The sequence below is a fragment of the Pyrus communis genome, chromosome 14 (assembly GCF_963583255.1).
Source record: "Pyrus communis chromosome 14, drPyrComm1.1, whole genome shotgun sequence".
NCBI lineage: Eukaryota > Viridiplantae > Streptophyta > Magnoliopsida > Rosales > Rosaceae > Pyrus > Pyrus communis.
The window spans coordinates 9,299,741-9,312,461 of record NC_084816.1 but is presented as its reverse complement, the minus strand read 5'-3'; the positions used below and the strand labels follow the sequence as shown (position 1 = coordinate 9,312,461).

The following is a 12,721-nucleotide window of genomic DNA, read 5'->3' as shown; positions in this document are numbered from 1 at the left end:
AAAACTCATGGAAATAAATTAATATTTCATTAATCTGTATGTAAGAGGACTTTACAATATGTCAAAGTTAAACCGACAACAATGAATGGCAAACTTAGGATTAATGCCTCTATTAATTTGATGTTTTCTCATGGTCGAGAAATATATAGCTGTCTTATTTATTGGACAACATCATTCATCTTCTATATTTAATATTAATTGCTTTTCTTAATCTATTTTTCGTCAATCTTTTCTGCTACATAATCTCATTTGGTTTTCGATTTTGTGAAATGTTTTGGATGCGCGAGTGTGTGAAATGTGTTGATGCTGATGATAGTGTCGAATTTGGTGACACTCCTCAACTAGCCGAGCAGGTAACAGAGCTTCTTCCAACTCAAATTTAATGATTCAAGCTGCCTAAGATTTGCATAACATTCCCAAGTTGTAGTCGATGTGCCTGAGTGGTTGAGTGCTTGACCGCTAAGGTTTTGATTGTTTTTTGTTTTTGTTTTTTTTTTGGGGGGGGGGGGGGGGGTGTGGTGGGAAGAGAGGAAGAAACAACATTGCTAATTTCGGATTTATGGGTTTGAATTTTTGTTGAGTATGTGATTTTGTGTTCTGTGTGTATTGATTGACTGATGAAAAAATGTAGCCATAAAATATTGATTTTGACAATTTTAATTTTGAGATTGCCTCTTTATGCAATCTTTTGGTTAAGAAGTCAGTTCTACGCGCGAACTTCACATGCCTGTTGTCAACCTTCCAACAGTGACATGCTTGTTTTCACTTTCTCTCAAGTCTTCCCATGCACTGAAAGCGTAAACAACACCTAAAACAAATACGTGTTGAACCTAGTCAGACTCTATTCAAGTTTTGACACCGACACTACCGAAGATTAAATAGAATACGAGCACAACCTTTTCACCGAATGAATTGAAATGATTGATTGAAGCCGCCCAAGAAATTCCTAAGGTTAAGTTGCAATCGTATAAGCAGAGTGTGGGTAAGCAAGTGTCCACGAGTGATCCTCTCCTTTTGACACGTTCACCACTCAACACTCAAAACCACAAACATGTTTCTAGAAACAAAGAAAAATAATAATCAGAGTTAGAGCAACCAAGATATATTACACATCGATGGGATCGATGACAGTTGAAATTAACTAATTGTCAGCATAATATCAGCTGGTTGCGTGCATGGGTGCAATGCAGGCGTGGCTCTTCCATTACTACAACCTTTATAACTCGAACTTTTTGCAACCTCAGATTACAAAGCCTTGGTTCAGAAAAGCCCTAGCCACCCAATGTTTCAAATTTGGCAAGTTGATGATGCCCTGCTCGCAATCCTTTACTTTTTTAACAAGTATTAACAAAGAATTAATTAGTGAAAGACTGAAAACTTGCTGACAAAGAGAGGAGTAACGGTTTTCACGCTCATATTTTGTAACTTTAAAAAAAAAACATTTATGTTTTTATTTCCCTACATCTATTGGATAATTGGATTAACAAAGCAGGATGTTAAATCATGTACACAGATAATTACATAAAGTGTAATTAGGATTGTAAAAATTGCCAACCAAGGATAAAGTAGAACGCTAATTGTACCCAATGTTTCATATTGTACTGATATATACATACATTCAAAGTGAATGCTAATTCAAATCTATCTGCTGAAACTGTGTTTAAATTAGAACTCTGAACATTGAAGCATGCAAGAGATTCGAGAGCCTTGTAAAGTGTTGTGGCTACTCCTTGTCCCTTGTTGCATGCCACCTTCACATAAAAACCTTTTTCCTCCACTTGAGACACGTCTATCTGCAGAAAGGCATGATACGTAATTAAGTGCAAGGGCAAATTACTTTATTTGCAGAAATTAATAGCTAATAAATTACAATCAAAATGGTTATAGACCTGAATGATGCCCTTAGAAACTAAATGGTTATTGTCTGAAACTTTTTTCTTGTTTTTAGTTTTGGTTGATCCTTGTAGATATCCCATATGCTCATCTGCTCCTGCTAATGATGCTTCAAGACTTGCAATCTCAGCATTTAACTTCTTAGCATGCATTTGCAAGTCTTGTACATACAATACAGCATCTCCAACAATGGGGGCCTTGTCCATATGTGCATATAACTCCAAAAGATTAAACAACTATCGTGCTTGCATAATTTGTTTGTTCCTCATATATATCGTTGTACAACTCATACTTCAAACCGAAAGAGTCCGTTTTGATTAAAAAGAAAAGAAAAAAAAAATGTAGGACACAGTACTATTAGAAGTTTTTCGATAAAACTAGCAAAATTTTACCTAGACTTATTATATTAACACCTCACAAATTGTTGAATAAACCCCACATTAAAATTTAATATTAAATAACTTATTTACTTTAAAGTAAGGTGCATTCAACATTTTGTGGGATGCATTCAACATTAAATTTTAAAGCTAGTTTATATAATGGTTTTCAGGAAAATAACAAAAAAATAGGGCGTGGTCCACGTGTTATCACATATTGGGAGAGTAAAACTTGCACTGCAGTATATAACTTACTTCTACCAACGCTAACCTTAGTTATGTTAGGAACCAAGGACCGCAATGCATGGAGCCTTTCCTTCATTCTCCCCCTCCTCTTCCTCTCTGACACCAAAGTTCGTGACCGATCAACCTTTTAGCTGTTGGATCTTCACCTTCGCCACCGCGAATAAGATCAATGAATCGATCAAAGTTTAAATCGTCTATGAAATTATGTAACTCAGAGTTGTTGATGTTATGACATTCTAGATGGTTTCCAAGCGCATCCATATCGTATTCTTGGTTTGATGGTGGGGTGCAGCTGCTAATTGTGTGCCATAAAGTATATGCTTATATATATAGAATTCGTAGATGTGAGTTCCTGTTTATGTTGAGTGTGAAAGGAATCAGATGGGGGTTTTTTATGACGTTTGAAACTGTAGCTCTTGATACAGAAGTACAAAATACTATTGGTCGTATATATGTGGACTAAATGATGTAATTTACATAAAATAAACCACCAAATAGGTATCAAAGTTTATTTCACACTGAACATTACTATAATAAAATCAATAGTAAAACTAATGAAAAGTTCAAAAAAAACTTTAGTTTTAATGAAAAATGACAAATAAAGATGTAAGTGAGTAATATAGGAAAGGTAAAAAAATGATTTTTCGTTAATATTTAGACCCAAAATTACACAATCGATCCGAATGATCGAAGCTGTTGAGTGAACGAAGTTCTAAACCGTTAGGTGATTAAGTCAAGATAATTTTAATTATTATTAAGAAATAATATTGTAATTTTTATCATAATAATTATTTCTTGATAATATATTGAATTATCGAAAGTACAGTAGGGTGATAAAGTCGTGGTGATACAATGTTGTGTGGTTTAATACTGCTGCAATTTCGTGGAAAGATAGCATGATTGTCATGAAGGGAGTCAGACTATGGCAGGATGATTATCAAATTCTGCGACTAATCAAATAATGAAGAATGCATGCACGGATATAAAGGTCATGGAGGATAATGATTACATTTTTGGCTGCAACTGGTTTGCACTGATGAGACAAACAATAAAAAGGGTGCATTCTATGGCTTCCACGTGGAAGATTAAACGCACCTGCACATGAGAATTATCTTAAGGATAATTTCAAATACATGCAGATTAGCAATCGGTGACACCTTCAGTTTAGAGAAATAATACTGTTACCGTAGAATCAGCCAACCATGGAGCACCTTCAGTTTGGATAAACAGCACTGCGTCGAGGCCGACTGGTTATCCATCTAAGTCTCGGCCAAGAAGGATTTTCGAGTTCTTGTTGGTAGAGATCATTTCTTTAGCCTTCTTGGCGAGGTGAGGTGTTACAGATTACTGGGCTGGGCACATTAAATGCCAAGTTGTTTTATGATTGGATATTTACAAGTAAGCTTTAGAGTTCGGCATTCTGACGGCTGAACCACATTTACCATCAAGACATATAAGGGTGGGCATAAAAACCGCAAAACCGCAAAACCGCATCGAACCGTATGAAAAAAAAAAACCGAAAAAAACCATGTTGACCGGAAAAATCAACTTTGAGTGAAACCAAACCGAACTGTTTTATTAATAATAAATAAATAAATTATATATATATATATATATATATACACACACACACATGTCATGGTATAATAGGTTGAAAAATTGGTTTCACTAAATTGGAAAGCAGAGGATCCTATCCTAATTAGGGTTCACTTTCACACACACACGACTTCACCTTTACGAATCACACACACACCCCATTCCTGAATCCTGATTCCCCCATTTTAGATTTCACACAGACATAGTCGACCCCGACGACCCCCACTCACGACCTCTCATCCTCAACTGCGACGGCCCTCATCATCCCTCATCTGCGACACTTCGTCCTCCGTCCTCCGTCCATACTTGGTGAAATTGCAAAGATCATGTGCATTTCTAGGTCATATGTGCATATGCTGGTTTATGGTTAATCGAGTTTGCGATTTTCAGCCCAATATAGAGATTTTTTTTCTCTTACATTACATGCCCACATGCGAATCTGTAACTTGTCGTATCCTATGAGCTAATGTTTGTTGACGATGTTAGGACATTTGCATTTGGAAGAGAGTGTTGTGATGCCATTCGTGTCACTGCTATTTGAGATGTGGTCCTGTGGATTCTTTGTCTATAGTAATGGTAGTTTCTTTTGCTAGCTTTCTATGTGACTATTTAGGCCAAGATTCTACATTTCTGGTATTCTGGTTGTGAACTGTTGATGCTCTTTGCTTGTAATGTGTAATCTTTTTTTGTCAAATGAATTGGAATACGCTTTTGTAGAGTGGTAATTGCTCCTCATTAATGTTTCTCTCCTTGTATATTCCCCTCTGTCTCAAACATGTTAGCTATTGTTCCCTTAGTTGATGTCTTTTATGTTGAAAATTAGTAATATCTTGACAAGTCAGAAAGGAATTTGATGCATTTGATGCATTTGATGAACATGAACCAACTAACCAAGTGTAGAAGACAAACTTAAGGATAATGTTAGACCTACTTCTACTTGAGCTTGCTGACAGATAATTGACTTTGTATGTACAACTTATCAATGGCATGGGCTCGTATTTTCTTTCAAATTGCTTCTTGATGTCTCTGCCCCTAAATAAGAGGTTTTGTCAAGAACTGCATTCACTGAATTTGTGAACATGCATTGAATTTCAGGGTAACAGATATAGGTATAGCGCACCTGGTGAAGAACTGCAAACATATAGTTGATCTGAACGTAAGTGGCTGTAAGGTACTTGTCACTTGGTCCTATCCTATTTTAGTGCTTTGTGAGTTGCAAACTACACACTTTGAAACATATATGCATAATCTGTATAGTTTTTATTCAACCTTATCTCTGTAAAAGATTACTTTTTATTGTCCTGAAGTAGGTTGTGGTATGCTTCAGATGTATCCCTTATTTAAGTAGGTACCGTAGGTGACTGATTGATTTGTTATATTGGCTAGTCAACCTTTAAGTTTTAATAATTATTTGTTAAGAATTTATTTGAATTGTTTATTTTGATGTGGAAATCACAGAACCATTTAGACAAAAGCTTGCAATTAATTATTAAAGACAAGGTAACAGATTTGAAGGTTTAGCAGTAATAGATTCTGATTGCATTGCATGAACATTTAACGACACACCCCGACCCGGAAAATCCACTTAGACTCTGAATCGAGCTGTGCTGGCCGACACTTGGAATGTGATGAAACCATAAAATGTGATAGTGTATAATGTGAACAAATTTGAACCTAAAAGTGTCTAAATACCAGAGTGCGGTATGAGTGAGAGCAAACCTATTTCACACGCGATGTCAGAGCATAAGTAAAGTACAGCAGTATGGGTAAGAATCATACCCTTAAAAGTAGCCACCAATACTAAGATTAGCCATAGATCCTCGTCGATACGAACTCAGCAATTATAACCTGGAGGGGTACAAAACAGAAAATGTGAGTAAGCAATAAAACCAAGCTTCCCAAAACTATTACCTTTCTAACAGTAATAACCCCTCACTGTAAATCCCTTATCGTTTTCTATAGGACAATACTACACATCTATGTACATATATATATATATATATATATCTACCCATGCTCAAGAATGGCCAAAACCACGGGTATGCCATTTCCATCAACTCTACAATGTATTAACAAGTATGCCAAATGAACTTAATCAATATAAAATGATATATCAGCCGGAATCATCTAACGTGACCTATACAACTGTACTCATATCTCATCAATCAACGCTAGCCTATAAGTCAGGAGTCACCTCTAGTGACCTGTACGACTTATCTCATATCTCATCAATCAACGCTAGCCTATAAGTTGGGAGTCACCTCTAGTGACCTGTACGACTTATCTCATCAATCATTGCTAGCATATAAGTCGGAGTCACCTAAAGTGACCTATACTACTTATCCATATCTCATCAATCATGGCTAGCATATAACATATAAGTCGGAGTCACCTAAAGTGACATGTACGACTTATCCATATCTCATCACATCTCATCAATCATGGCTAGCATATAAGTCGGAGTCACCTAAAGTGACCTGTACGACTTATTCATATCCATCACATATCTCATCAATTAGCTCATATACCAAATCCTGCACACGAGTCGAAACCACCTAAAGTAGTTTGCACGACATGCTGGGTGTAAATAAATACGTTAAAGTGCTACAATCACGTGAAGGTTGTGCGAAGTATCGCAAGTCACCTACGAGTCGGAACCATCTAATGTGGTCTGTACGACAGGTTGGCACCTACCTTGGATCCAAGGTGAACATGTGGTGCGGGAGGTGAACGATCACGTGAAGGCTAGGCCCTAGCCACGGGCGGAGCAGTAACATCGAGGTGCAGGATAATGAGCATTAAATACATCTTAACACAATCATACTCACTACCATCACTATCATCAACATGTACTCACCTGAAGCTTACCTGGGCATCCGCAGCGTCATTTGGCACTTCAAAGCATTCACAATAATTAGGTTCAGGTAATATATATATATATATATATATATATATATATATATATAAGAATATGCCATGATGCAAATCTAAGAATCAGGCATTTCATAGTATTCCCAAAATATATAATACGGTGTAAAATATACAATCAATAATGCCCTACTCCCAAACTATTTACTTTCAGGAATAATTATCGGTGAAAAGCCCAACTAGACACTAGTTTAATTAACTATCATTACTTACGTTTTGCTTACTTCAATTTTCTTGCTTTATCACACTTTGTTTTATGACCAACATTTATTCACCACAACATAAGGTTAAATCTCATATTTTCCACCAATGTCCCTCACATTGCTCAATTCCTCAAGCAAGGCTATTGTCCCAATTATTTAGTCTCATTTATTATATGGCTGCATCTAATGTCTCGTTAGACTGCCTACGTACCCTAAACAGGGATCAAGCCATTCGTAGTTCGCATTAGTACTTCAAGCATTCACATTAATTATATGAAGGTAATATACCTAAATCAATTTAAAAGTGTCGATGGAACTATCAATAATATGTACGATAAAAAGGAAAAGATCCACTCACCTGGAGTCCACGCTATGATTCTCTAGCGCACACATCGAGGCGTCTCGAATGATTGGCGCCTGTGACCAATTATTGAAACACATCTCAGAACTCTTATCAATAGAATACGTAATTCACGTAAAACACATCCTCAAGGACATTCTAAAATAGTTCAGGACCCATTGACCACAAGTTAATTGTCGATAAAAGATTGACGGTAGGGTCTACAACCCTGTATAACTTGACCTGGAAGATCCGCATATCAGATTTCCAATCCGTAACTCCCAAAGATCCACAATATACTTCTAAAATAACATATTAAACTTTCATTACGATCCAACGGTCGGATCTCCGCCAATTGCCCAAAACCAAGCGGCGGTTAACATGTATTTTACTAACTTACAAATCCAATTTGGGAAGATCCGTACATCGGATTCTCAATCCATAAATTCTTATGATCTTTAAATATTACGTATTATAATGTATCCAAGTTTGGTGACGATCCAACGGTCGGATCATCGATTCACATTTTTATCAAGTAACGTATTGTAACGAATTTAGGTTCCAATGATCAACCTACGTCATTCAAATATCAAAACTGAATTCAAGACATTCAACATAGCCTAAAAATAGTGTTGGCAGCCCACTGGCCACGCGCTGCCGTGGGTCGCTGTTGGCCGCCCCGACTAGCCGGAAAATCCAACTATTTCCAAAAATTCTCAAACTTTACAGAAATGAAGATCTCAATGAGTGGAGCAGCTTTTATACTTTCCAAAATTCCAAAAGTGGACGGAAGATGATCAATTTTGCCCACAAAGCCGGCGGTGACTAAAACTTCCCGGCGTCGATTTGTCGTCTACGGTGGACCAACGGGGTCAAGGTTGGTTGTGATTTGCTCCTGGGATGATGGGCTACAAAGCCCAAGTGGTGGCATTGGTCATCACTTTGCCGTTTTGCCGGAAAATAAAAAAGGGTGGCCAGGGCACCGTGAGAACCATCAACTTTTGTGGCCTCAAACCACCACATACAGAGGTTAATCAAAATGGTTCTTGGGTGGATTTTGTAGAGGAGAATGAGAGCTTCAAGAGGTGGTGGTGGCGTCGAAAAACTCCATCTGAGTTGGCCGGAATCGGCCTCGGTAGATGGGTGGTCGTGGAGGTGTACGAACGGAAAACCCACGGGAAAAGCTCCCAGCTTTTCCCTTTTTTTTTTTTTTTTTTTTTCTTTTCTGAGTTCTGATTGGGCTGCTGCCATTTTCTTCTTTTTCATCTAATTGGTCCTTCTTAATCTTTTAACTAACTCTCAATAACCAACTTCAAACATCCATACCTATATCGTTATAATACGGACTCGCAAACGGCTTTCGCCTATGCGTTTGCATCAAAGAGTACTACAAGGATATGCTAAAAGAATAAGTCATACATCTCTCTAGACGATGGTCAACGTTGGTTAAAATCTTTGCCTCTAGGGTATTTTTGTAAATTCACGCTTTTAAAATTAATAAAAACGTAAAATTTGGAACGGGTTGTCACATTTAAACTGCTTAGACATGTATTTTTTTCTTAGACATACATGTATTTTTTTGTTGATGCTTAAGTTTAACAGTAGCATTTTTATTTTTGTCTATTTTAGGGATGACGAACCAATCAACATCACATGGTTTTTGTTCTTCTGTTGCATCTGTTTCTTCATCATTGCCTTTGTCATTACCGGGTCCAACACCATCACCACCAACTCAAACCCAATCCCAACCACCAACTCCACCACAACCCAAACCACCAATTCCACCCCAAGCACGATCACCGACTCAACTGAGTGGTATTCCTCCATTGCCTCATCTTGGGAATAGTAGGCGTAGGTCAACAGTGTGGGAGCATTTTGTTGAATACGATGACATAGAAAACATTGTGAAGCTGGATGGGACCTAAGAAACAATAATTGGAAGGAGAGCTAGGTGTAAGTACTGTTCTATTACCTTTGTAGCTAACCCTTCTGGAAATGGTACTTCAACCGTTAGAAAACATATTGAGGAAGGAAAATGTAAGAATTACCCAGGAAAAAATCAGGATAAAAGGCAAAAGATTTTGTCTTTTGATGATGGTGTTGGTACTCTTATGGCTCGGGGGAATACGAAAGAGGATTGCATAAAGGCGTTGGTACAAATGGTTGTCTTAGATGAGTTGCCATTTACACATGTTGAAGGGAGAGGGTTTAGGTTTTTCTGTAGTGTTGTTTGCCCTCATTTTTATGCACCATCTCGTTGGACACTTGCGAGACACTTTGTCCTCATGTCTGTTGAAATGAAAGCAAAATTGAAAATAGAGTTAGCCTCACAACCGACACCTGGACAAGTCTTCAAAAGGTAAACTACATGGTGATGATGGCACATTTCATAGATAGTAATTGGAAGTTGCACAAAAGAATACTAAACTTTTGTGTCATAGCTAATCACAAGGGGAACTCCTTTGGAAAACTTCTTGAGGTTTGTTTGCTAGAATGGGGTTTGGAGAATGTTCTAACCATCACGGTCGATAATGCTTCTTCAAACAAGGTGGTAGTAGAGTATTTGAAGACAAAGATGTGTCATTGGCAAAATTCATGAATGATACTTGAGGGAAAGCACATGCATGTTAGGTGTTGTGCTCATATTATTAACTTGATAGTTCAAGATGGTTTGAGGATGTTAGATAAATCCATCTTAGTTATTAGGAATGCATTGGTGTATGTAACGTCTTCTCCACAAAGGGTGAAAGCTTTTAGGAGTTGTGTTAGGAAGGAAAAAATTGAATGCAAGGGTCTTGTCTTTTTAGATGTGCCAACTAGGTGGAATTCCACCTATTTGATGTTAACGAATGCTTTGAAATTTGAAAAAGCTTTTGTGAGAATGGGAGATGATGAGATTGCATGTTTGTCATGGTTTGGTGAAGATTTGACGGGAGAAGAAGAACGGGTGGGTGGACCTTCCAATGGTAAAAAAAGGTATGGGCCACCAAATGTGGAAGATTGGAGCAATGCCGCTATCTTTGTCAATTTTTTGAAACTGTTCTATCAAATGGCATTGAAGGTGAGTGTTACTTTGCACTTGTCATAGTACTTTTTCTGATTTGCTTGCAATTGATGAAGAGATAGTTGATTTGTTCATCAAAGAAGATATGTTATTAACTCAAACCTACACAAGCTTGATATTGCATGAAATGGCACGAAGCAAGAAGGTAAAATTTGATAAGTATTGTGGTGATCTTGTTAAAGTGAATCCTTTTCTATTTGTGGGACTTGTGCTTGATCCAAGATATAAATTGGGCTATGTGCCACATATTTTGAAGTGTCGTGGGTGTAGTATTGATGAAGCCATGGCTAAGAAGATGAGATAAAAAGCCTAATCTTCAAACTACATGATGAATATGTTCCTTCTTCCAATCAACCAACCAAGTGGTTCTAGTGCTAATAGTTGTTTTAATACTACTAGTACTACAACTACTATTGGTGGGGCTGATCCAAATCAACATGGAAGGGGAGAAAAAACAAGCAGAAATGGACGAAAGTTGGATAAAAGAAGTTGAAGCAAGTAATGCCGTGCTCTCGGACCATGAGTTTGATAGGTACTTGTTAGATCACAATGAAAAAGTGGAAGTAGGTCAAGATTTTGATATTTTAAATTCGTGGAAATTGAATGGTGTTAAATACCCAGTGTTGGCACTAATTGCAAATGAAGTTCTTGCAATTCCGGTCTCAACGGTAGCTTCAGAATCTGCCTTTAGCACGGGAGGAAGGATTGTGAACTCATATCGTTCTTCATTGACTCCTCTAATGGTAGAGAGGTTAATTTGTACTCAAAATTGGTTGATGTCAGATAACATCTCAATTTTAGACGATGAGACAATCTTGGAAGATATAGAGTTTTATGAATCACTTGAAACAGGAATGAATATTTATTTTTCATTACTTTGTTTTTGTTTTTTCTCTTGTTTTATTGCATGCTTACTTTCTTATTTTCTAATGAGTTCTTAATTTTTATATGTTCTAGAAAAAAGGAATGGTGGCACTGGGGATTCATAAACATTCAATCCTAATTTATCACCTTTTACTAGTGATGGTATGTATGTAACTTTAATTTTTTAGCACCTTCCTTATCACATTTTCTCCTTAATCTTTCACTTTTATATGTTCCTTTTGTTACTATTGATAGTTAGTGGAATTTATAATTTACTCTTTCAATCAATGGCAGTCAAAATGCATACTTTAAACCTGCAGATGGTAATCAAAATGCATAAGATTCTGTTTAAATCTGTGTGTGGCAACAAGTTGAAATTTGTCAACAGATTATGTTTAAATTTGTGGCAGCAAGTTGAAATTTGGAGCATAATGGCAGTCAAAATGTGTTTAAATGCTTTAAAATTTGGGATTGAGTAAGTATAACATCTATGGGTATGACTAGAAAGGAACACTGCAAATGCATAAGATGTGTAGGAAAGGTGGGTTATGACTCTAATTTCTTGATTTATTTGGAGCTTGTAAGAATGTACACCTTTTATATTGAAGTTTCGGCAAGAATGAGATGAGCATGAGATGGTTTTTATTTTTCTTGAGGTTTTTTTCTTGATGCTTCTTCAAACTTTTAAAACTGGGGAAGCCCATTCTTCCTCTCTGAAATAAGTTGTTTGATTCTGCTTGCTCTCTGGAATAAGTTGTTTGATTTTATTATATGTTGTTTGATTAATTGATTGTGTACAGGAGCTGCTGCTTCCTGCTTGCTCTCTGAAGTCTGAAAACCTGGAGTTTGCTTCATCATTGTTTTGTTTGTTGACTGATTGACCAATGCATATGCATATGTATTTTAGTTGTCTCTTTTTGTTGACTTGGTGCCACTACCAAAGACATTTGCATTAAAAAAGATGTGTTGTATGCAACTTTATATAATCAGTTTTAGAAGATGTATTTGAATGCATGATGATTTGGTGTTCAAATAATTTAGTATTCGGAACCGTAAACCGGCAAGAACCGACTTGGAACCGATGTAGACCGAACCGTAAGGTTCTAGTAATAAATTTAAGCGGAACTGTACCGAACCGAACTGTTAATATATTCATGTTCCGGCTCCAGTTTAAGGATTGAACCGCATCGAACCGCACTTTGCCCTCCCT

General features: G+C 36.9%; 1 pseudogene; it reads right to left on the bottom strand.

The window, feature by feature from the left end:
• Nucleotides 1-1,240: 1,240 nt before the first annotated feature.
• LOC137714191 (transcription factor FER-LIKE IRON DEFICIENCY-INDUCED TRANSCRIPTION FACTOR-like) lies at nt 1,241-2,777 on the bottom strand (annotated as a pseudogene).
• Nucleotides 2,778-12,721: the final 9,944 nt, after the last annotated feature.